The sequence below is a fragment of the Miscanthus floridulus genome, chromosome 17, assembly GCF_019320115.1.
Source record: "Miscanthus floridulus cultivar M001 chromosome 17, ASM1932011v1, whole genome shotgun sequence".
In the NCBI taxonomy this organism is placed as follows: domain Eukaryota; kingdom Viridiplantae; phylum Streptophyta; class Magnoliopsida; order Poales; family Poaceae; genus Miscanthus; species Miscanthus floridulus.
The window spans coordinates 97,620,527-97,645,222 of NC_089596.1; the positions used below are offsets into that span (position 1 = coordinate 97,620,527).

Below are 24,696 nucleotides of genomic sequence, written 5' to 3' on the forward strand. Positions count from 1 at the left end.
TCTTGCTATTTTATAGTCATTATCATCTATTAGTATATGACCTTTCCATTTAAAATCGTTTTGTGTGAAATTGCCTCAAATTAACTACCGTTACATAGCACTTCAAAAGTTATATTTTTTTAAATAATCACGGATGAAGATAAAATTTGTAAAATAATCTTACTCGTCCGAGACCGCAGACACGACTATCTAGATAGACTATACATTCTGTTATTGGTTGTACACTTTTGCCACAAGTAGGTTACTGTTGCTACAGTATGTAGGATATATGTCTGGGTGAGAGGACCGGGACGGATATATGAGGTAGACATGAGTTGAAAAGAAGATTAAAATAGAGCTAAAATGATTTATAGTTTTCGAAATAAATTTTGAAATAATTTTGAGTATGGGTGATTTTGAATAACTTTTCAGGACGTTACAAAAATATTTGTTGATCAATATATTATGAAACTAAAAGGTTATAGATATTATTGAGAAGTAGGATTATTTTAAATTTTATCTACATCCGAGATTATATAAAAAATATAATTTTCTGGTAATGGTAGATAATTTGAGGCAATTTATTCACATAAAATGATTTTAAATGAAAAGTTCATATACTATAGTTATATATTTTTTAAGACCGCAATTTTCTTATAAATTTTATATTTATCCAAGCTCATATGTAAAAGTTTTGAAAAGATAAACCGCACAGAAAAAAGAAAAATCTGCCAACTATCCCTGATCACTTGAACTTATCAACCGGCTTATCAGCTAGAATCTATAGTATTTTTCTCTCACAACAAATCAATCAAGACCGGCTTATCAGCCGGCTTTAATACCAGCAGGCCCTAGACTTTGGATGGGCTGTTATTTGCATCCTGGCTAGCACTAATAAAGTGAAGAGCTTTCCAACCGTTGGATGGGAAACAGATGGCATCCAGGTGATGGAAAGTCACATGTGACTTTACTGCAGCAAGTCAGAGAATCCTGGCCGGCATGCGTCGGCATGCTCCTCTGATTCTTCCCTGCTTTGGCTACCCTCTCTTGCTTCCTCCTCCGCTGGCCATCGCTCAATAGTCAAGAACAATGTCTCGGCAAGATCTGCTGGAGGCAGGAGAGGCGACCGCTGTGGTGGGTGCGATTATATGGCTAGCGCAAACCATCCTGGAAACTCTTCAACCAGGAAAACTTGCCGATTGGCTTCGTCAAGTGGGCCTCACTGCTGCCATCGAGGAACTCAAATCTGAGGTCGAGAGGATGGAGACGGTGGTTAATGGTATCAATGGAAGGGCGGTCGGGAACAAGCCGCTTGCTCGCTCCCTCGCTCGTGTCAAGCAGCTCATGTACGACGCCGACGACGTGGTGGATGAGCTCGACTATTGCAGGCTCCAGGAGGACCAGGTCAAAGGAGGTATGTATACATCGATCCTTATGGTTTGTGATTTTCTTTTACAATTTTTTCCTTAAGTAGATTGTGATAATCCTCATGACACGTTCTTTCTCCTTTCTCTCTCAGTTATGATTTCTCCTGCTATTGGATCGGAAGGCATAGTTGGAGATGGAGCAGAGCAAGTAGATGCATCGGCCAATACTTCTGGTATACATTGATCCTTGATCTGTGATTCTCCACAGTTTTTTTTTCTTTAGTAAATTGTGATGATAAATGCGACGCTTGACCTGTCCTCACTACTTTCTCCGTTCTCTATCAGTTATGCTTGCTCCTGCTACTGAACCGGAAGGAATGGTTGGAGATGGAGATAGAGATCGAGAAGGGCAAGCAGATGCATCGGCCAACAATACTGGTACGCTGAATAGTAGCGGCCGCAAAAACCGATCCGAGATGCGGGACTACTTTCAGATTATACCATCTGTTAACAGAGAGCCTGCAAAAGCGAGGTGCAATCACTGCGGCAGAGAGCTTACATGGGGTCACGGGACATCAGCTTTGCACAAGCATCTCAAAAGTTGCAACAAAAAACGTTCAGCAATTGAAGAGACGCTGAACCCTCCAAGGTACTTACCTTCAAGCTCTGCATTGTATCCAACTATGATGGGCAAAAATAATGATCATTGCAACGCCTTCATTCTTAAAAAAAAACATTGGAGCCAACACCTTAATATATGCGTACAGGTTTTTATTATTATAGGAAAGCAAACTGAAACTATGACAACCAGTGCAACTTCAAATTATGGTAATAAATTTCTGATGACCAACCTGTGATCCTTTTCCTATTTTTTTGAAAGTAATAGCAGGAGCTTTGCCTTTTAATTAAGAAGAATAGAATTGGCCTAGTTTATAAGGGAAACCAGGCCTAAAAACCTTACATAGGCACAGATTAAAACACAGAAAATACTCAACACCAGAACATCATAGCCCTGACGACTAACACACGATCCTTTTCCTATTGTACTGTTGGCAACAGTGTACAAAATGGTGCCACAATTTCGACCAATGATTCAGACGGTAGAAAAAGGATGAGAATTGAGTACAATGTAGCTACAACCACACACCTCTGGGACAAGGCTGAATTTTTGAAAAGGATCCAGGAAATAGTTCTTGAGTTAAGAAGCATCCGAGGCGATGTGATTGAGTATCTCAAGGACTATTGCAAGGTCTTATCAGTATCAGATTAACAACTCAGATACACGAGTAAGAACATAAAGCTCTCTTCCTGGAAAGGTATATGGAAGGGGTGTGGAGAAAGCCAAAATCATAAAAGCGATCAAAGCTACTAAGTCGGACAACATAACTGTGCTACCTATTGTAGGTACTCTAGGAGTTGGGAAGACAGCTTTAGCTAAGCTTGTATACAATGATCCACATGTTGAAAGAAAATTTGAGCGGATATGGGTTTGGGTGTCCAACATCTTTGACGAAGTAAGAGTGACAAGGGAGATCTTAGACATTGTTACTCTGGCTAGTCATGAAGGATCTCGCAAAAGAGAAAGTTATGAAGGAGTAAGCAACTACTCGAAGGTTCTAGAGGTCTTAAAGAAACATATGGCATGTCTGTCCAAAAGGTTTCTCCTAGTTCTAGATGATGTCTACGACTGCATGGATAATTCCCAATGGGAAGATCTATTGGATGCATTGGGATCAAGTTGCACAAACGGCAATGTGATTATTGTGACAACTAGAAATTTGTCTATTGCAAAAAGGTTGGGTACAATCAAACCAGTTGAATTAAGAGCTCTAGGAAATTATGATTTTTTTGCAGTTGTTTAGAGCTTGTGCATTTGGTGATAACAATTATAAAGAGCATCTAGACACCGGCGTACAAATATGTGCAAAGTTAAAGGGAAACCCATTAGCAGCGAAAAGTGCAGTGGAAATGTTAAGAGAGAAGCCTACTCTTGACCATTGGAAAACATCATTAAGAATGGTATTTGGGAATCTCTGCAACTCCGTGGAGGCATCGTGACTGCTTTGAAGAATATCTATTATCATCTGCCCTACCATTTACAACAGTGTTTCTTGGCATGTTCTATATTCCCTAGTGACCATCAATTTCATATTGATGGTTTGGTTTCCATGTGGATATCATCGGGATTTGTGAAATCTATTGAGACAGGATGGGATTATCTCAATGCTTTGGTCAACTCATGTTTCTTTGAGCAGGTTGGAACAAAAGATGACTCCGTTGGAACAAAAGATGACTCCATTCTACAACAATGCTATGTTATGTGTGGTATGATGCATGAATTTGCGAGACTGGTTTCAAGGACCGAGTTTGCAACTATAGATGGTTTAGAGTGCAAAGAAGTGCTACCAACTGTGCGCCATTTGTCAATTCAAACTGATTTGGTGTACCATATAGATGAATGTGAGAACATAGTTGGTAACGTGAAGTTTGAAGAAAATTTGCAAAGTATAGCTTCTTCATTAAGGAGATTGAGGACGGTGATCTTAGTTGGGCGCTATGATTCTTTATTCGTCCAGTTCAAGTCCTTCCATACCTTTATCTCCAATTTGGTAAATTGTACCCATCTTCGCTACCTAAAACTTGAGAACAAAGGCAAAAGTGAATCTTTGCCTATATCTCTAAGCAAGTTTTACCACCTTGAAATATTAGATGCCGGGTGCCAAGCACTTGTTCATGATATGAGTGATCTCATCAGCATGAGGCATCTTGTTCTGATAAAAGGAGCTTGCACCCCAGCTAGATCTGCTAGCTTCCAGATGATCCATCTAGAGGATTGTAAAGGATGGCAAATAATCCCATCTCTAGAAAGTCTATCATCTCTTACAAAGTTGAAGTTAAGGAATATGCCAAAAGTAACAGAGTTGCTAATTCCTTCGTTAGAGGAGCTGGTGTTGATTGATATGCCAAAGTTGGAAACATGTTTCTCTAATTCAGTGAGGGACTTGAACTCAAGTTTGAGGGTACTGGAGATCAGGAGATGCCGGGTACTGAAGGCCTTTCCCCTATTTGAGAACTGTGAAAATTTTGAAATCGACCAGAAGTCATGGTTGCCAAATATTAGTGAGCTGACCATCCATGAGTCCTTATTTAGTGGTATCGAATCCTCTACCACCATCAAGTAGCTTTTGTAAATTATCGATCACAGATGTTTCAACACTTCCAACAATGGAGGGATCATCAAATGGGGAAGTGAAAATTGGATTTTATGGTGACCCATCTTCCATTGAGTTCCTGGATGACAAAATTTTGTCATTTCACAACCTGAGGACCATAACTCGATTGAAAATAGTGCGCTGCAAAAAATTATCTTCTATTTCACTCGAAGGTTTTAAGCAACTCGTCTGCTTGAAGAGGTTGAAAATAAAGCGCTGCGAAAATTTTTTCTCTACCGATGTTCCATCAGCGTGTACCCATGAAGACATGGCAGCCGCAGATTTTGATGCCCTCCCATCTCTCAAGCGTCTCAGCATTCAGTATTGTGGAATGACCGGGAAGTGGTTATCTTTGATACTCCAACATGTGCGAGCCCTAGAGGAATTGCATCTAGTGAGTTGTGGGCAGATAACAGGGCTATCAATAGAAGGAAAGGAGAATAGTTTATCAAATCTCACCTCGGCTCCACGTGCTTTGTCACAAGGAAATCCATATCAAGATGGCGCATCGACAAGGCCATGTCCTAACAAACTCCTGCGGATTCCATCTAACCTCATACCCTCTCTCAAGAAGATGTCCATTGCATTTTGCAAGCTAAAGTTTCTGGGGAACAAGGAATGCTTCTCTGGATTCACCTCCCTTGAGAAGCTAAGAATTGTTGAATGCCCCGAGCTGATATCGTCCTTGGTGCGTGAAGACGAAATCGATGACCAGGCAAACGGAAGATGGCTTCTCCAGTGTTCACTTGGCATACTGGATATCCATGATGCTTCCCTAGAAACGTTGCAGCCCTGCTTTCTGGGAGATCTGACCCGCCTCAAAGTACTAGAAGTGTCGGAAAATGATGCATTGAAATCTCTACAGTTGCATTCCTGCACAGCACTGGAAGAGCTGACAATTCGATGTTGCAAATCGCTAGACGCACTAGAGGGTGTCCGGTCCCTCCGCAGTCTCAGGTATTTGGAAGTATACAGATGCAGGGTTATGAGCTGTGCCCTCGATTGGAAAGACTTCGGATCGACGACCCGTCATTTCTTACCACAGCATTCTGCAAGCACCTCACCTCTCTCCAATGCCTGAAGCTCTGTCGACAAAATATGGTTGACAGTCTATCTAGGGGTATGCCCAAGGTAGTAGATTATCGGCAGACAGATGCGCAAGCTACAAACAAGATGGTGATGCAAGACAGACACGAGATTTTATCCAGGTTTGGCCGCCGTAAAGGCGTAATACCTACGTCCTGCGTCTGATTGTATTGTTGTATGTCAATGAGAGATATTTTTTAGAGAGGTCCCCTGCCCGCCTTATATAGTCTGGGTGGCAGGGTTACAGATCTGGAAACTAATCCTAACCGGTTACAATTGACATAGGTGGCCTGATAAGAATTCCTATTCTAACCGACCAGGATCTTGCTTGATCTCCAAGTCTGTCTTGACTCCTTGCGCGGGACTCCGAGCAGATCGGTCGAGCCTCGCGTCGTCTTTCAGTGGACCGGACCCCTTGGACTGGGCCGGCCCAAGCCTAGCCGTAAGGGTATAGGGGTTAATACCCCCACAGCTAGTCCCCGAGCACCATGTATTATGTTGCGACACGCCGTTTGATCTTCTTCGGCTAATGCAGTCTGTCTTCACATCATCTCCAACTGGTTGAAATATCGACCAAGCAAATATGCTAGTATTTTGATCCGCACAGAGAGCAATGAACCACGATTATAGCCAAAGATTCCGGTTGTCCGAAGAATGCATGGTGCTCTAAAGAAAAAAGAAAAAGATTTCTTTCTTGATCAAGTGTGCCCACTTGTATTTCTGAAAAGAAATGTAAGTAACCCTTGTACAGTAGCTGTTATGGCCAACAGTCAGAGCGTAGGAGTCGATAAAATAAACACATTCACCGCAAGGTGAAGTGTGCCCACTTAGTCCTCGAGCCTGGTAGTAGGTGACGCAGGCACGTGGTGCCAGGGTCTAAAAAGAATTCACAATTAAGTTGAAAATCCAATCATAATACAAGCGATATGAGATGCACCGATAGGTGCATCGTACCGATGTAGTCCCCGAGCTTGCTGGAAGGCGAGGTATCAGCCGTGTAGCAAGGTCCAAATAAATGCCTCTCGACTGTATATGAGTACAAATCACATGTAGCCGAGGAGAACTATCTCCGAGCAATGTTCGGAGAGTGGTCGGAACAGTCCCCGAGCACGATAGTGGTCTGGACAATCCCAGTGCACAATGGTGGTCTGGACAGGCCTCGAGCACTACAGTGGTCTGGACAGTCCCCGAGCACAACGGTGGTCTGGACAGTCCCCGAGCACAATGGTGGTCTGGACAGTCCCCGAGCACAATGGTGGTCTGGACAGTCCCCGAGCACGACGGTAGTCTGAACAGCCCCTGAGCACGAGAAGTGCGGCAAAAAACCATATGCCACTTATACTATTATTTTGTGTATTTTTTATTTACTTGCTCTGTCAAATCCAATCTGACACGTCTGGTCAAAAAAGTAGATGGGTATAGCACGTCATACTGCCTTCTTATCTTTTCAAGCAAACTATTGCATGGCACCTGTAAGTAGGTGCGTCAGTGTGGGCCCTCTCACACTGGTAACGAAGAGGCGCATACACTTATAACGAAGAGGCACAATATTGGCATAGATCTCGAGGCTGTGAAAACAACAATCGGCGGTGCGTGCGCACGTCTCCCAAGAATCTCGGGCAGACGAAACGGCAGAACTCGTGGTTAAATACAGTATAGAATTGGAGGTTACTTTTTACTGAACCCCATTACCATTCGCAGCCGCAGCCTTCTTCTTCCTCTTACCAACTCTAATATCTCCGAAATCACCACCAATCAACCCTTCACAGTTTCCTCGTTCATCAGCAAGGCCAGATTCATGGCGAAAAGTGACGCATAGAAGAAAGCAGGAGTCATGGCGAAGGAGTGGTGGAAATCGAGAAGCAACGAGCAGACCATTGAAGACCTCGTCGCCATGGGAGTACTCCACAACAAGGAGCTCGTAGGATGGCGTGCGCTGGAGGGCGAAGGGTACCCCGATCCACAACTAGGTGAGATCGTGGTGTTCGAAGACTTCTTTAAGCGGGGATTTGGGGTTCCGGTACATCCTTTCCTTCAGGGGCTTTGTCTGTACTGTAACACCTCCGGTGTTTTGACCTAGCACTAAAACTTGACATGTCATCATATGCATTGCAAAGCATTCATAAAGTAGAAAATTTTGAATGCATTCACTAAATAAGCTTTATTTCATAATGTTGTTATTTTATGTGATGTGATTCAAAACCCTAAATAAAGATCATGACCACAAGGGTCAAATTTCATGTGATCATGTGAGACCATGTGTCATTTGACTCAAATAACCCTAATGGGCCATGTTACTGGTCAAAAATCAAAGTTAAAGTAAAAAGGTAAACAAATCAAATTTGAATTCAAATTCAAATCATAAAGGTCCTTTTTGCCCCTTTTGACTAATTCAATATCCATGTGGAATTTGGGGTTGAGGCAAAAAGCAAAGTTGAAGATTATTTTATAAGGATCAACTTTGGTATTCAAAGTTTTTCAAGTTTACATATAAAATTTGGAGTAATTTTGAAAGGATTCAAATGCTTAAATGCACCCCAAATTCAAATTTCAAAATGGAGGCAGAATTTGAAAATATTCCTTGAAGTAAAGTTGTAGAGTTTGAAAAGTTGAGCAACTTTCATTTTTGGAGATTTTCAACTTCTTTAGAAAATTTGTGAGTAATTTGCAAAATTAACGCAGTGGCAATTCTGTAAATACTTCAAAATTGAAAATCAGCCGAGCGCCACCTATCTGCTTGCCGCCGGCGCCACACAGTTGTCACCGCCGATCGATTTGCGCCACTTCCTCGCGCGTTGACATGCAGCCGGTACCGTGGCGAGTCGTTCGTGCGCTGTCGACGCCGGGCGTCTCCTTCCCGCCTATAAGTAGCAGCAACCGCCGCCGTCGCTCTCCGTTTTCCCCTCTGCTCTGCTCCGCAGCCAGTCAGCTCCGCCACTCGCCGTAGCCACCGTCGAGCCGCGTCCGTCGTGCCCAGCTACGCCAACGCGATCGCCTTGGCCTTGCGCTCCTCTGCGGCTTGCTTGCATCGCTTGTGTTGGCCGGAATCACCCGGTGCAATGCGTTCTTCCTCGAGACCGGCCGGAGCTCCGCCACCATCGACCTCGCCGTGGCCAGGACGTTCCAGCCCATCTCCGTCTTCACCAAGCACACCGGCGTGATCGTGGTGAGCTGCTGAACGTGATGCTCGCTTCGCTTTAGACTCTAATGCATCGTTGCCGGGGTTACGCCGTGCGCCGTCGTGCCCGCGCCGCCATGGCCGGCGTGGAGCTCCCTCCGGTGCGCCTACTATCGTTCTAAGGACTGGGATGGATTCGTAGGATAGTGTAGATCATTTAGGTGCGGTCTGCCTCGCCGGAGACTCGCCGTCGGCGCGTTTTGGGCCGGCCAGTGATGGCAGCGCCGCCGTGTCCTGTTATGTGTCACTGACGAGTGGGGCCGGGTTGTCAATGAGAAAGAAAGAGAAGAACAGTAAGGTTTTGATATTTTCTGATTTTGAATAGTGCTGAATCTTTGGGAATTTGTAGGAAAATAATCATAGCTCCAAAAATTCTGAAAATTTGTGTGTAGCTTCTGTACATGTTCTAGTATGGTTTAAAAATATGAAACTTGAAATTTGAATAAATTTTTAATGTTCAAATATTCAGTCCATTAATTGATAAATGCAATTTCCATGATTTTTGTAGGCCACTGTATAATTTCAAAAATTATGAAATTTGTTTTGGTACACTAATTTGTCATGAGGAAGCTTACATAAAATTTTGAGGTCATTTGGAACAAGTTCATTTTTTGAGCTTATTTCCAAATTAATTCAAAAATAAATAAAAGCAAACCCTAAGTGTTTGGTTAGTGTTTGATCTTGTTTTGGTCATGTTTTGTGACCAGTAGGGTTTCAAGATCAGTCTGGTTGGAGAGTTCGTAGTAGTGGTCGGAGAATTCGTAGTAGTGGTCGGAGAGTTCGCCGTAGTAGTCGGAGAGTTCGCCGTAGTGGTCGGAGAGTTCACCAAAGTGGTCGGAGAGCTCGCCGAAGTGGTCGGTGCTGGCGTGGTCACATCCGTTACGAATATGGTTTGGTTAGTTTGGCTTGTAACTGTACCATGAAGGAAAGTTGTATTCAAGGTGTTGTTATATTTCATGCACCATGAAAGCATCATGTTTACATTATCATCATGTTGAAGCATATGCTATTATTTCGTGTAGAATCTGAGAGTGAACCGATTCTAGTTGAGCAAGTTGTGGAAGAATCCCCGGTTGTCACGGGGTTTGATAATTGTGGTACTGATCCGAACCCGAAATCGTCAACGAAGGCAAGCCCCGGTTTATGCATTAAACCCTTACCTTGTTTACTTTGAAAAGTTTATCACCTATGTTACCTATTGCATTAAGTTGATTTATTCAAATGTTACCTACTTGATGCATTGCCTACCTTGTTAATTGTTTACCATCCTTGAAGATGATTTTATTTACAAAGGCGTAGAATGCTTAGTATGCTTTATGGTAGGCTTTCAAAGAAAAAGTTTTGATACAATCAAAGATGGCATACTGGCCAAAGAAAGAAAGAAGGTAGAATGAACTAGAGACTAGTCGGGTGACTTATCTTGAATGTTGGGTAATGTTGCCGACTATGTCGCTTAAAGGCCACTCATTGTGGATCTTCTGAACGAGACACTTTGTAGTACTAGTCACATACTCCGGTAAGCCTACTTCGGCTAATCCGATACTAAGACGAATGCCCACGCACTAGGAGTGGAGAAATGGTGGGAGTAGCATGTACCCTCATGGCTGGAATGTGGTCGGATTTGAGGTGTGCTGTGCTCTCGGGTGGCGTGGAGATGGCTTAGTATAGGAGGATCCGGTAGCGAGGTTGATATATGCAAGATTAAGTTCTACATATGTCGTGTGATAAGGAATCCTCAGCTGGGACTTGAATCAATTTGAATTGCCGGTGCTCCGTGGATATGGAGACTCATTTCATTACAGAAGTAATGTAGGACTGGTGAATTACTAAAACATGAGAAAAAGGAATGGAATGAGAAAGATTAGAATATGGGTTATGAACACTTAAGTTTGAGATAATGAACTAAAGTACTTAGGGGTAAAACTTGAAAAATAGAATCAAGAATAGTAAGCTTTTAGCAAAGAACTTTTGAATCTTGCTATATCCTTACCTTGACCCAACACCTGCATCTCTAAAGTCCTTCACCCCCTTTTACGTCGGGTCAGCCTTGTTGAGTACTTTCGTACTCAGGGTTTGTTAACCCTTGTTGCAAGTGAGTCACATGCGTAGGCTTATTTTGGTCCCTGCTGCATGTCCGTGTTTTAAGTTGATGATGATGAGGAATGATGAATGGCCTTTGGACAAGGCACTAGTTTGTGTGAAATAAATAATGTTAATGTAATATTATCCCGCTACTATGGTTGTATGACACTTATGGTATTATAAGTTTGAAAACAACTGGTTTGTAAACTATGTTATCTTAAGACTTCCGCTATCTTTTACTCTGATGTATATATTTGAATAAACTGTTGTAATTTGCAATGTCTGTGATTGGGATCCTATTTCAAAAGAGAATCGTGGATGATTCGGGTTTCCCGAGGACACCCGACAGACCTATTGAGTTGTTGGGAACTCGTGTACGCTATCCGAGGTCTGTCAAGACAACGATAGGTGCATGTGAGCCTGATTTCTTAGGAGGTTCTACCACATGTACTACGAGATTGGGATTTGCAATCTGCATCCCAACTCAATCCTCCTTGTCGCCACCTTCATTCATCTTTGCGAAGCATATGGCGGCTTCCAGCCCCATTTCGATTTTTTTGCCATCTTTTCTGTCTGCGGAAGAAAGGAAGCGGTGGCTCGAAGATAGCCAGAGGTGTGTACCTCAACCTCCATGATGGAATGAAGCCCCAGTACCTGCACTGCCCATGGAACACGTCGCTTGACGACTGGTACAAGAAATGGTTCTACATCCACGAAGAGCCGAACACGATCACACTGTGCGACGTGGGATTCATTTCGAAGAAGAAGACAAGCTGGTCAGAGAAACCCGAGCACCTAGAACAGATTCCAGAAATATTTGGGATGATCCCGTAGAAGAAACTGGATGGTCCAAGCGTGGTCAGGAGCTTCATCAGTCGACGAATCCAGCCCTGCCAGAGGAGGGTACATCTTGGCTATGAGTACCAAGGTAGCGCAGACCCGACAAGGACGAGGCAGGAGGCACTTGAGAAGAACGAAGTCAGAGCCAGAATTGGAGAGCTATTTAACTTAGCTGATCCAAATTATGTTAGATTGAGCGACATCGAGCACGCTTTCAAGCTCGCCTGACCTCCCCCGAAGGTAACTCATCTTGCCTTGTACCCGTAGTCTTATATTGTAGTAGAAACTTACTGTGTTATCTCCTATTTGTTTCCCAGATTAATGGTCGGGATAGAGCGATAGTGTTTGTGTCGCCACCCCCTAGTGTAGATTGGCCGCAAGTTGCTGACCCAACCACCCAGACCAGCGTCGGGGTCGAGGACATCGACTAGGCTGTGCTCAGAGTTGGAGAGGAGGCAGCAGCCAAAGCTGCTGGTAAGCGGCTGGCGGACAGCAAGCGTTGTCAGGTGATCTTTACTTTGTTAGACAATGACACAGAGGAGGGAGAGGATGCAAACATCTTCCGACTCGTCCCTCGAAAGAGGAGGAGGCAACTAGAGTCGTTGGAGCAGGGTGCCTCCTCCGTGCCGGTGGGACCTACATCGCCGACCACTACAGCGCGAAGGACAAGCAGCGGAGGGGTCGAGCACCAGGGCCCAGCGACAGTGCTGGATGTAGAGGAGGACCAGGAGTCACCCGCACAGCACATGGAGCAAGCACGGCTGAAGAGACGCGCCTTCACCACATCCTTCCACGCCTCCAACATGTAAGTATTTGTAACCTTGATGTAAGGCAACAATTTGCATTGAATATGATTGCCTTCTAAACGTATATCAGATGTACTAGGTCGGCGTCCACCGAAAATCTGGACCAGCTAGTTGGGAGCGGCGTGGCTCCGCCAGTAAGTTCAGAGCAGACTGCCCAGCAGCCGGCCATCAAGGACCCCATAGCAGAAGATCCATTGGGGCCTCAGCAAACAAACAGTCAGGCAACAGTCCCCGAGTAGGGGGTCGAGGGAAGAGCCGAGCCGAGCATGAGTGCTCCGAGCACTAACCCTGCTGAGGGCAACACCTCAGCACCAAGGATAACGGAATAGACTGAGGAGCAGCGGCCAGAGGCGAGAGTACAGAGCACGTTTGTCGATGCTATAGCCCGTGGGAAGGCCATAGTGATCGCAGAAGCCGCTAACTCCAGACCAGCACCGATACCCGAAGAAGAGCCCGAAGAGGATGAAGTGGAGGAGGTCCTGGGCCATCCACAGGACAAGCGATAACATGTGTATATGTCGTGTTGGCGGAACGACCAATGGGTTGTTCATGAGGAAATCCCAGAGGCTGAAGAGACGAAGAAAGTTGAACGAGCGGCGAAACGACTAGCGACGGAGGTCCAGGTATACTTTGCTTCACCACCTGATTTTGTTGTCTAGTCAAACTTTCTTACTTATCTTTTTACGCACAGGACTTAATGAAGACCGCAAGGTACTGTAAGAAATGCTTCGACCAGATTGAGGGGATCACTGCAAGCAATAAAGAGCTAACGATGGAAGTGGAACGCTTGCGCCACCAACTTGAAGCCACCAATCATGAGAGGACAGAGCAAAAGTCTTAGAACCAAAACCTGGTTGTCCAGCTCAGTAACAAAGAGCAGGAAAGAACAAGTAAGTAGTCACTTTATCACAACGAGTGCATGACAAGTGTTGTTGCGTTGTTGGTAGTAACAGCTGTAGTGCTGGCTTAGAAGCCGAAGTGGTCCGTCTCCGAGAGGAGAATAGTCGTGCGGTCATGGAGTGTGATCGCCTGAAGGAGGATAACAGAAAACTGGCGCACGACCAGTCGCAGCTCCGGGACCACATGACTAAGATGAAAGAGGAACTGAAAAGTAAGTTTTCTGAACCCCTTTGCTCACTTTTGTTGCCCGCCTTATCTTGTCGTGGTATGACGTTTTAATAGCTTGTGCGGTTTCCAGTTTTAAAAGTCAATGCCAAGAAGCATCTGGAGGCCGTGATAAAAGACCGTGACGACTGAAAGGCGCAGTGCCAAGAGATCACCAAGGATTGGGACACATGGAAAAACCGGTGCCAGGAGGTGGCAACGGGCATTTTGCCGATCCTCAACCTCATCGATCCAGCGCTTACAGAGGACGTGCCAAGGACACCACAACTTGGACTGGTCGATAGATGCTGAAAGGCATGGGGATGGTTCCAAGAGTTCGTGAAGGAGGCAGGTGAGTACATAGGCACACATGTGCTAAGCACGGTACGTGCTCACTACCCCTTGATTGATCTCAAGCGTCTGGAAGCTGGATACCCGAAGGAGGTAGATCCAGACAAGGCTGAGGAGCTTCGGATGACCCAGCTAGACTTGTCGACAAAAATAATTGGCGACATTAACCTGTGTGGAGGCGGGACAGCACCTGTACAGGGTACGCCATCAACAAGTCAGCTATAAGGGCCGTCATTTTTAAGCCAACCGGTGAAGCCTGCGGTCTCGACCAGCCAGGCATCGGTGGGGCCATCTTCTTCAGCTCGACCAGTACAAGAGTCCCCAAGACTCGAGCACGATGTCAGGCCCAGCGAGCAGCAGGTGCCACGTGACCCGACCAGCCAATAGTATAGGCTATAGCTGTGGAAGAAGATGTAGTTGTGTTATTGTAAACTTGAACCCTTTCAGGCAAGCTTCTAATAACGTAACTGTATATCTGCATAAGCTTATTTGTTTTGTAGAAAACTTATTTAAGCTTGAATATCGTGTTGGTGTAACTAAGTGAGAACATGTTAGCGTTCTATTTAGTTGTACCAGTTTAGTCGACACGTCATCCTGAAAGGTTTGTATGGCCCTGGTTTGTCTTATGGTCGGAGTGTGAGGTGCGGAGCCTGTACACACGTAGACACACACAAGTCAAACCAGAGAGCACCTGCCGATCACCCGTAGCGTAGAGAGCAGATCCCATGCACGCGTTGGGAGGAACCGGAGACAGGGCCTACTCTGAAAACCCGAGAAGGGATGGTGGTCGGTTTTAACTAGTTGAGTTAGATTAACAATGGACTTCGAAGTGACACATTATAGTGGTCGGAGAAATCATAATAGCTTTATTGAATTAAATCGAAAATACAAGAGGAGTACATATCTTAGTAATTAAGCATAGAAACGCCTAAGCTTGTCGATGTGCCATGAATTGGGTACGTCTGTACCGTCCAGGTGAGCTAACCTGTAAGATGTTGGCCACGTAACCTCCTTGATCATGAAGGGCCCTTCCCATGGGGTTGCAAGTTTATAGACGCCAGCCTGATTCGTCTTCCACTTCAGGACCAGGTCCCCAACTACGAAGAACCGCTCCTTAACGTTCTTGTTGTAGTACCTGCGCAAAACAGCAAGGTATTTGGTTGTACGTACACAAGAATCGAGCCGCTTCTCTTCTGCACTATTCACTTCTAGCTCCCGTACTTCATTGGCCTTGTCTTCGTTGAAGTTCTCTACCCGTGCGGATCTGAAGGCCATATCTGCTGGGAGCACTGCCTCAGCGCCGTAAACCATAAAGTATGGTGATACGCCGGTATTGCGACTGGGCTAGGTTCTGAGGCCCCAGACCACGGCTGGTAACTCTTTGAGCCATCTTCCAGGAGCTTTGTTGTTTTCTCTGTACATCCTCTTCTTAAGTGCATCCAAGATCATACCATTTGCCCGCTCGACCTGTCCATTAGCTCTAGGGTGCGCCACCGAGACGTATTTTACTACTATGCCCCTTTCATCGCAGAAGTCCCAAAAAGCGTTCCCGGTGAACTGAGTACCCATATCAGTGATGATGCTATTAGGTATGCCGAAGCGGTGGATGACCCGGTCGATGAACAGATAGCCTTTTCTGAAGATGCCTGTACCAGAGGCATGTACTCTATCCACTTGGAAAATTTATCGATCAACACAAAGACGCATGTAAATTTCCCAGGGGCCGATTTGAAAGGCCCGATCATATCCAGTCCCCAGCATGCAAAGGGCCAAGAGGTTGGTATTGTCTGAATCTCATGTGCTAGTACGTGGATCCTCTTGGCGAAGAACTGACAACCTTCACAATAGCGGACTAGCTTCTCTGCATCAGCTACGGCTGACGGCTGATAGAATCCTGCTCAGAAAGCCTTGCCAACCAGTGTTCTCGAGGCCGCGTGGTTGCCACAGGAGCCAGAGTGGATTTGGTCCAGGAGACGTTCACCATCCTCCTGGGTTTTACACTTTATCAAGATTTCCTCCTTTGCGTTCTTGCGCCACAATTTGCCATCGACGAGCAGATACTGCTTACTACGACGCATCAAGCGTTCGTTTTCTGTCCGATCGGTGTAACCGCTACCATCTGTCAGGTACTTGATGAAAGGTACTCTCCAGTCAGGCTCCTTAGTGGTCGGAGGTGGTTTGGTGGTGTTAAACGCTGGAACCGTAGCCACCAATAGCTGGTCTGGAGGCTTGTCGACCGCAGGATCATCTTCTTTGATGGAAGGCGTGAGCAGGTCTTGAACAAATACGCCATGTGGGACTTTGGCTCGGGATGATCCTAACTTTGACAGCGCATCCGCTGCTTGATTTTTGTCCCAGACCACATGTGTGTACTTGATGCCATAGAACTTGCCTTCCAGCTTTCTGATCGCTTTGCAGTATGCATCCATTTTTTCGCTGGTCGTATCCTAGTCCTTGTTGAGTTGGTTGATGACCAGAGCCGAGTCTCCGTAGACATAGAGACATTTGACACCAAGCTCGACCGCAATGCGCAGACTATGTAAGCATGCTTCATACTCGGTGGCGTTATTAGACGCCGGGAAATAAATCCTGAGGACGTATCGAAGCTGCTCCTTGGATGGAGACACGAAGAGGACTCCTGCTCCTGCGCCGTCGATGTTGAGAGAGCCGTTGAAGTACATCTTCCAATACTCGTCGGGCCCCTGAGAAGCAGGTGTGCTTAAGTTTGTCCACTCGACGATGAAATCGACAAGTGCCTGAGACTTGATTGTAGTACGGCTTGCAAATTCTAAGGAGAAAGGGCATAGCTCTATTGCCCATTTGACGATGCGCCCATTCGCATCCTTGTTGCGAATTATGTCTCCCAGAGGGTACTCGGTCATGACCACCACACGATATCCGTCGAAGTAGTGTTTCAACTTTCAGGATATTATCAGTATGGCGTAGATCAGTTTCTGAATCTGTGGGTACCTGGTCTTGGATTCATTGAGTACCTCACTGATGAAATAGATTGGTCGCTGTACCTTATAGACGTGGCAGGGCTCATCGCGCTTGACCACCATGGTAGTGGAGACCACCCGATTTGTTGCCGCAATGTAAAGCAGGAGGGTTTTGTCTTCTCTGGGAGCAGTGAGGACCGGAGGTGATGTAAGGTATTGTTTCAGTTGTGTGAAGGCAGCGTCTGCTTCCTCCGACCACTCAAACTTCTCGGATGCTTTGAGCAGCTTAAAAACGGTAGTCCTTTTTCGCTCAATCTTGATATGAAACGGCTGAGGGCAGCCATGCATCCGGTAAGTTTCTAAACATCCTTCACCTTTTTGGGCGGCTTCATGTCCAAGATAGCTTTGACTTTCTCCGGGTTAGGGTGTATGCCGTCATGACTGACGACGTTGCCAAGCAGTATACCAGAAGGAACACCAAAGCTGCACTTCTTTGGGTTTAATTTCCATTGGAATGTATTGAGGGCTGCAAAGGTGTGTTGGAGGTCATTGACAAGGGTGTACGCTTCCTTGGTTTTAACAACTACGTCGTCAACATAAGCCTCGACGAGGTCGTCTTTTATCTCGTCGTTGAGGCAGGCCTGTATGGCGCGTTAGTAGGTAGCCCCAGTGTTCTTGAGCCCAAACAACATGGTCGTGTAGCAGTAAGCGCCGAAGGGCGTGATGAAGGATGTCTTGATCTAGTCGTCTTTTTTTAGAGCGATCTGGTGATAACGAGAGTAGCAATCGAGAAAGGACAGCAACTCACAACCGACAGTTGAATCTACGACCTCGTCTATGTGAGGTAAGTCGAAGGGGTCTTTAGGGCAGTGTTTGTTGAGATCAGTGTAATCAACGCACATTCTCTATTCATTATTCTTTTTGCGTACAAGAACTGGGTTGGCTAACTACTCCGGATGATACACTTCTTTGATAAATTCGGCTGCCAAAAGCCATGTAACTTCTACCCTAATAGCCTCCTTTTTGTCGTGAGCGAACCATCGTAGCTTCTGCTTGATAGGTTTGGCCTTGCCGTCGACATTTAAGGAGTGCTCGATCAAGTTCCGAGGTACACCGGGCATGTCAGTGGGTTTCCATGCGAGCACGCTCACGTTGCTCCTCAAGAACCTGACGAGCGCGTCTTCCTATTTAGGATCTAGGTTGGCCCCGATAAGGGCCATTTTGCTGGGATCATCGTCGACCAGCCGGATCGCTTTATGCTCTTTGGACTTGACATTCTTGCATGGGGCCTCGAGCTCTGGGATCTCTAGGTGGTCGGCTGGGGTCTTCTTGGCGTCGAGCATGGCCTCGGCCATGCGAATAGAGAGGTCATGAGCCTCTGCTATTTTGAAGCTATCGTCCTCGCAGGTGTAAGCTGCGTACACGTTTCCCCTGAGAGTTAGAACCCCCTTCTCAGTAGGCATCTTGAGCACCAAATACCTGTAGTGAGGTATGGCCATGAACTTGGTGAGCGCTGGTCGACCAATGATAGCATGGTAGGTGCCTTCGAAGTCGGCGACCACGAAGTTGACGTTGTCAGCGCGGAAGTGGTCTGGAGTACCAAATTGCACAGGTAGCGTGATCTACCCGAGAGGAGTAGAGCTCTGTCCAGGGAGAACACCCCAGAACTATGCCTCGTATGGCTTGAGATCAGCCTGGGTTATCTTCAGGGCTGGCAAACTATTCTTGAACAGTATATTGATGGAACTGCTGCCGTCAACCAGCGCTCTGTCGAACTGGACCCTGTTGATACAAGGATCGAGGACCAGAGGAAAACGTCCTAGCTCAGGTACTGCTGCCCATTGGTCCATTCTGCTGAAGGAGATCTTGCGGTGAGACCAAGGAGGGAGCCATGGATCGGCGATGAGGTTGTCGGCGTTGGCCACGTTCAAGCAAGCGCGGGCGAGCAACTTGCGTTCTCGTTTGGTCTCGATGGACACTTTGCCTCCAATGATGGTGTGGACGCGATCGGTTGGCTTGACGTACTTGTGACGGGGATCTGCGTCTTCATCATCGTTGACCTCGTTGTGCTGTTCCCCTGCGTCGTTAGGCTTGTCGGACGTATCCGGAGCCTGTCGACGCATGTAGATAGACTTAAGAACGCGGTAATTCTCCATGGTATGGTTCGACTTTGGGTGGAGCTGGCAAGGTCCTTTCAATGCTTTGGCGTAGTCTTCTTCGTTGTTGCGACGTCCGCCACCTTTCTTAACGGTGTTGACCTCGCCATCGTCTTCCCGAGCATGCTTGCCCCTGTAATCGTCACGGCGATTACGCCGCTGATTACGCTGGTCGCGGTGGTCGCGGGGGTCGTTGCGCTGGTTGCGGCGATCAAAATTGTCGTTCCGACCACGGTTGTCGCGGTAGTCGTCGCGGTGTGGAGGGTGGTCGGAGCGTGGAACCCTTGCCGCTTCTTCGATGATTATCTTTTTAGCATCGTCAGCATCCGCATATTTCTTGGCAGTGGCCAGGAGCGCTATGACTGATTCAGGTCTCTTGTGGAGGAGCTTGTCCCGTAGGGCATCGTGGAAGCGAAGACCAGTGATGAAAACCTCAATTGCCTCGTTGTCGGAGATTGACGGGACCTTGATGCGCATCTCCGAGAAACGTCGGACGTACTCGCGTAGTGGCTCATCTTTCCGATCTCGAATCCGCTGCAGATCATATTTGTTGCCGGGTTGCTCGCAAGTAGCAATGAAGTTGTCGATGAAAGCTTGCTTGAGCTCTTGCCAAGAATCAAAGTAGTTCGCCGGCAAGCTGACCAGCCATTGGTGGCCTGCATGGCCGACAGCAACTGGGAAGTAATTAGACATGATGTGCTCATCAGCCATGGCTGATCTGCACGCGGTTTCGTAGAGCATGACCCATAATTCGGGGTTCTCCTTGCCGTCGTACTTCTGAAGTTTTTTGAGCTTGAAGTTATTGGGCCATATGACTTGGCGAAGGTACGGAGTAAACTGCTTCAAACCCGGAGGGCCGTGGGCAGTATCATATTCCATACGGCGATAGCTTTCGTGGGATGCATGATCGTTGGCTCTTTGGTTAATGCGATCGCGCAGATCGCGTTCTCCGAGGTAATGGCGGAGATCGTTATTGCCATCACGGCGATCCCGATTGCCACCCTGATTGACCCTGCGACCGTGGTTATCGCGGCGATTATCGTGGTTGTCTCGGCGGTTGTTGTCCCGGTAGTCGCGGCGGTTGTCATCCCGACGGCGGTTGTCATCCCGACCACCATCATGGCCACCGTTTCTGCCTTGACGGTTGTCTGATGGGTCGTTGTTGCGCGAGCCACATTGGTTGGGTGGCTGTGAGCGACTTGAGTACTGGCGGCTGTGGCTTGATTCGACTGAGACGGATGGAGCCCGAGCTTGATTTACAATCTCTGCGGTCTGGGCCATAGCAGCCGTCAGGTAAGCTTGTATATCATCACGAACTACCTGAGTTTCTGGAGTATTAGGTAGTCGTTGCATTGTCGCCATAGCAACAGCTACGTTGGCGCTTGGAGTCCTGAAGACCTGCTTGTCCCCCACCCTGTCAAAGGCATTGTTAAGGTCACGTGGCTGGACCTTTATGCGTCGGGCCTCCTCTTCTGCCTCGGCTTCGATTTGTCGGCGATTAAACCGGTTAATATTGTGTGCTTCGCGTGCTAGCCTTTCTTATTTTGTTTCGCCGACAGCCGGTGGTTCGTCATTACTGACAACATTGATCAAGTCTCCTCGCCTTGGTGGGAAGGATGGGAATCGTGGAAATCCCAGGGCGTGGTCTAGGATATCCAGATCGTATTCAACGTCCTCATCGTCATGATGCTGGAGCTCGGTGTGGACGGAGGCATTAGATGCGATGCCGGACGAGGAGCTTGAGCCACATTCTTGAACTGTGTGGACTAATCCTTCTTGATAATCCCCAATCCGGACCATGTTGACAAAGTGGCGCAGGCTGTAGGACTGGGCCTGGTGGTTCTCCATCGAGGCTTCGCACTCGGAGAGCCGGAGACCCATCGCGGGGGCTGGCCGGCGACGAACAGAGCGCCCTTCAGGAGTAGATGTGACCACAAGATCCGTACCGAGTCGTGCAGGACGACTGGCCCGAGCCGGTCGGGTAGATCTGTTGTGGGTAGTAGTTACCTGCTCATTGGGTTGACTTCGAATCGAACTTACCAGAGCTAGGGTTTCGGCAAGTTTGGTGCCGACCCGATCGATGGAGTCGAGCAGGTCGGTGTTGTCGATCTGCCTCCCTTTGTAGCGAGGAAGTGGACGACGGGTTGTCGGCGTGGCTGAAGACGATGCTGGTGTGGTTGGAGCCAGATCCACCGTGGTCGGAGCCGTAGCCGATGCAGGTGAAGCAGTGGTCGACGCAGATTGAACCTGCGCCTCCTCCAGGGTCATGGCGATGAAGTCGTCGGAGTCAGTGGTCCAGGTGATCTGGCCGATAGTGAACGTGAGACCGTTCGGCGTGGCCATGGAACCGGGGATGATAACCATCTTGTTCGCCTGGAGAGCAGTACGCATACCCCCTACCTGGCGCGCCACTATCAACGAAATATGGTCGGCAATCTACCTAGGGGTATGCCCAAGGTAGTAGATTATCGGTAGACAGATGCGCAAGCTACAAACAAGATGGTGACGCAAGACAAACACGAAATTTTATCCAGGTTCGGCCACCGTAAAGGCGTAATACCTACGTCCTGCGTCTGATTGTATTGCTGTATGTCAATGAGAGATGTTTTTTAGAGGGGTCCCCTGCCCGCCTTATATAGTCTGGGGGCAGGGTTACAGATCTGGAAACTAATCCTAACCGGTTAAAATTGCCATAGGTGGTCTGATAAGGATTGCTATTATAACCGACCAGGATCTTGCTTGATCTCCAAGTCTGTCTTGACTTCTTGCGCGGGACTCCGAGCAGATCGGTCGAGCCGCGCGTCGTCTTTAAGTGGACCGGACCCCTTAGACTGAGTCGGCCCAAGCCTAACCGTAAGGATATAGGGGTTAATACCCCACAAGCTCGTGGACGAATATGCACTTATCGACATGGCAGGACTAACATGCGAGCAAGAGGCAGCGCTCCAGCTTCTCGTGTCCCTGCAACAGCTCCGATTTGAACGTTACTACGAACTCTCGGATCTTCCTGTGGGTCTGCATAGCTTTCTCTCTCTCAAGAGGTTGGCGATCGGTTATTGCCCGAATATCTGAAGGCTGCCAGAAAGGGGCCTCCCACCTTCCCTGGAAGAACTGGAGATCTGCGAGTGCAGTGAGCTGCTAACCGAGCAATGCAGAACGCTAGCAACTAGGAAGCTAAAGGTAATAATTGATGATGAATATGTGAACTGATTACTGGGTGGCTTGTTAAGCACACGTTCCTACCAGCACAACAGGTTTAGCCACATCGCCTCGCAAGGTATAATTCTACAACAGATCTTGTTATCTTCATGGTTTACATACATTATTGTGTCATGCTAAAGTAAGCAGTCTATTTGCAGGCATTCAAGCTGACACCATGGCTGCACTGACCGTCGTCACAATCTATAGGAGTATCATACTGTTACAAGCTGTTCGAGGAAGTGTTGAAAGCACTTCCCTGTTTCTCCTAGGAGACCTGCTACAAATTACAAGGCTTATTGTTGACCACGGCCCAGGGGCGAGAAGCCAATGCCAAAAGTGTCAAAAGTGTTGTTCTTTTCACTCTGTAGCCTCAAAAACCTGATGTTTCTTGTGACAGGTTCTCTGATTCTGCACAGGGTTTTGTTTCACTTGTAAACCTTGTCCTCGTTGCTCAAGTGCTCATTTTGCTGAATGTTGAATACGGTTTTCCTGATTGGCCTTGTCGGCCGTTCTGAAAGCAGCGTGGTAGTAGAGGTTCTGTTGTCATATGACTGAAAGGAGCCTATTAGTATTTTCTTCCCGAGGGTGTTTATTGTTTACTTTGTTGACTACAGAAGGGACTACAATATATATAGAATGCACTTTCCGTAATCAAAAGAGTTGGTGTAAATAATGTTATCCTCAATCATCTTGCTTTCTTGCTAACCAGTAGACATAATGGGGATGGGATTGAAGCAACTCATTTATTTCTCTGCTATAAACCTCTACAGCGAGCAGCACCAATCGCAAGGAACGGTCCAACGCATGGATGAGTTTTGGAATTCAGACTGCAAATGGCTGTTGAGTGTTGACGGAAACCTGTGAAAGCAGAGTGCATTCTCTACAATGGCTGTTAGGTGCAACACTAGTGAAGGGACATCAGTTCTGCACAATCGCAAGACAGAATTTGTAGCTATTGGATTGACACCAAACTCAAACTCTTCAAGGTACTAGTTAGCTTGACTATGCGGAATTCATGTAGCCGCAATATAATTAATGGCGCACCTTTGCAATATCGAATTATGATCAGTCGTCGACAAAAATATTGAAACTTGCAACGTGTTTATCCAGAAAACAGCACCATATGATAGGTGAGGATAAAGTTTTTATTTTTCAAAAAAGAAAGAAAGCAAAATGGACTTTTTTGAACTGTGCATCAGTGATTCAGTGCAGCTCTGAATTACAACTACAAGCTACTTAATAACCAGGCCATGCTCCTTTAACTCTTGTAGTGCTGTTGGTGGTGCCATCATTTTGATTCATGATCCAGATAGCAAAAAAAAAAAAAAAAAAAGACTGAACACAGCACCAAATACACGTCCCTTGTAGGGATGACGGATGAGCAAGTAAAAACGTACTATAATACTATCCAAGGTGCTAGCGGCGGTCAGTGTTCAGACCTGCAGTGCTCCGGCGTCAGGCAAATCCACGGCATGGTTTTGGACATTGGGTTGTCTCAGTCAGAGGAAGGACCTCATCACCCAGGATTGAGCCCTGGGCCGGGACACACTGCTTCTGTTTGGAACACAGCACAGCTTGGTTATACAGTGTAAGTCGCCGATAAATTAATTGATACCAACAAAACTATACAAACAAAGCACAAAAGCGGGGATAGCTCAGTTGGGAGAGCGTCAGACTGAAGATCTGAAGGTCGCGTGTTCGATCCACGCTCACCGCATTCTGTTTTAGTTTTTTTCTTTTCTTCTTTTTATTTTTTCTTTCTTATTCATTCTCTCTTTTTTTTTTAGAATTCTGTATTTGGCACTGAAACAAATCACTCTTTTCATATTTGGCACTGAAAATTTTGAACTTCTTTATCTAGCATCAACTTGAAAATTTCTTCCGTATATGACACTTCCGTTCATTTTAGTTGTCCATCCGTTTGTTGACTTCCTTAATATGTCAGTTTTTTTTTGACAAATACCAAAATACCCCTCTATTTAATTTGGCCGCACCCACCTGCTCGGTAGTCGCTACGGGCGAAACTCGCACGCTCGCTCCCCTTCTTCCCCCGTCAGTCTTCTCTTTCGTGTGAAAAAAAAAACCCTATACGGAAGCCGGAGGAGATGAGGATGGGGCTGAGGAGCCAACTCGACGGCGCGGCGGCGCCCGCTCACCATCCACTCCGGCAACAAGGCGTGCCCCGCGCTGGAATCCCTGGTCGGTAAGCCCCCTCCTCCCGCCGCCCGGGCGACCGCCGCCGAGGTCGACGCGGCGCTCGCCCGCACGGACCTCGCGGGCATCGTCTCCCAGGTCGACCCCCATCCACTCGGAACCCTAGCTCTCTGTTCATCTGCTTTGGTACTTGGTGATTTCGTGATGCCGGAACCTGTGCGTCCTTTAATAAAATTGATTG

General features: G+C 46.8%; 1 non-coding gene and 1 pseudogene across 1 annotated transcript; both read left to right on the plus strand.

Moving 5' to 3' along the window:
• The first annotated feature begins 920 nt into the window (after nucleotides 1-920).
• LOC136518847 (disease resistance protein RGA2-like) lies at nucleotides 921-22,707 on the plus strand (annotated as a pseudogene).
• A 1,238-nt stretch (nucleotides 22,708-23,945) lies between these two features.
• On the plus strand, nucleotides 23,946-24,018 carry TRNAF-GAA (transfer RNA phenylalanine (anticodon GAA)). Its single transcript has one exon. It is a non-coding gene; the product is annotated as a tRNA-Phe (tRNA).
• Nucleotides 24,019-24,696: the final 678 nt, after the last annotated feature.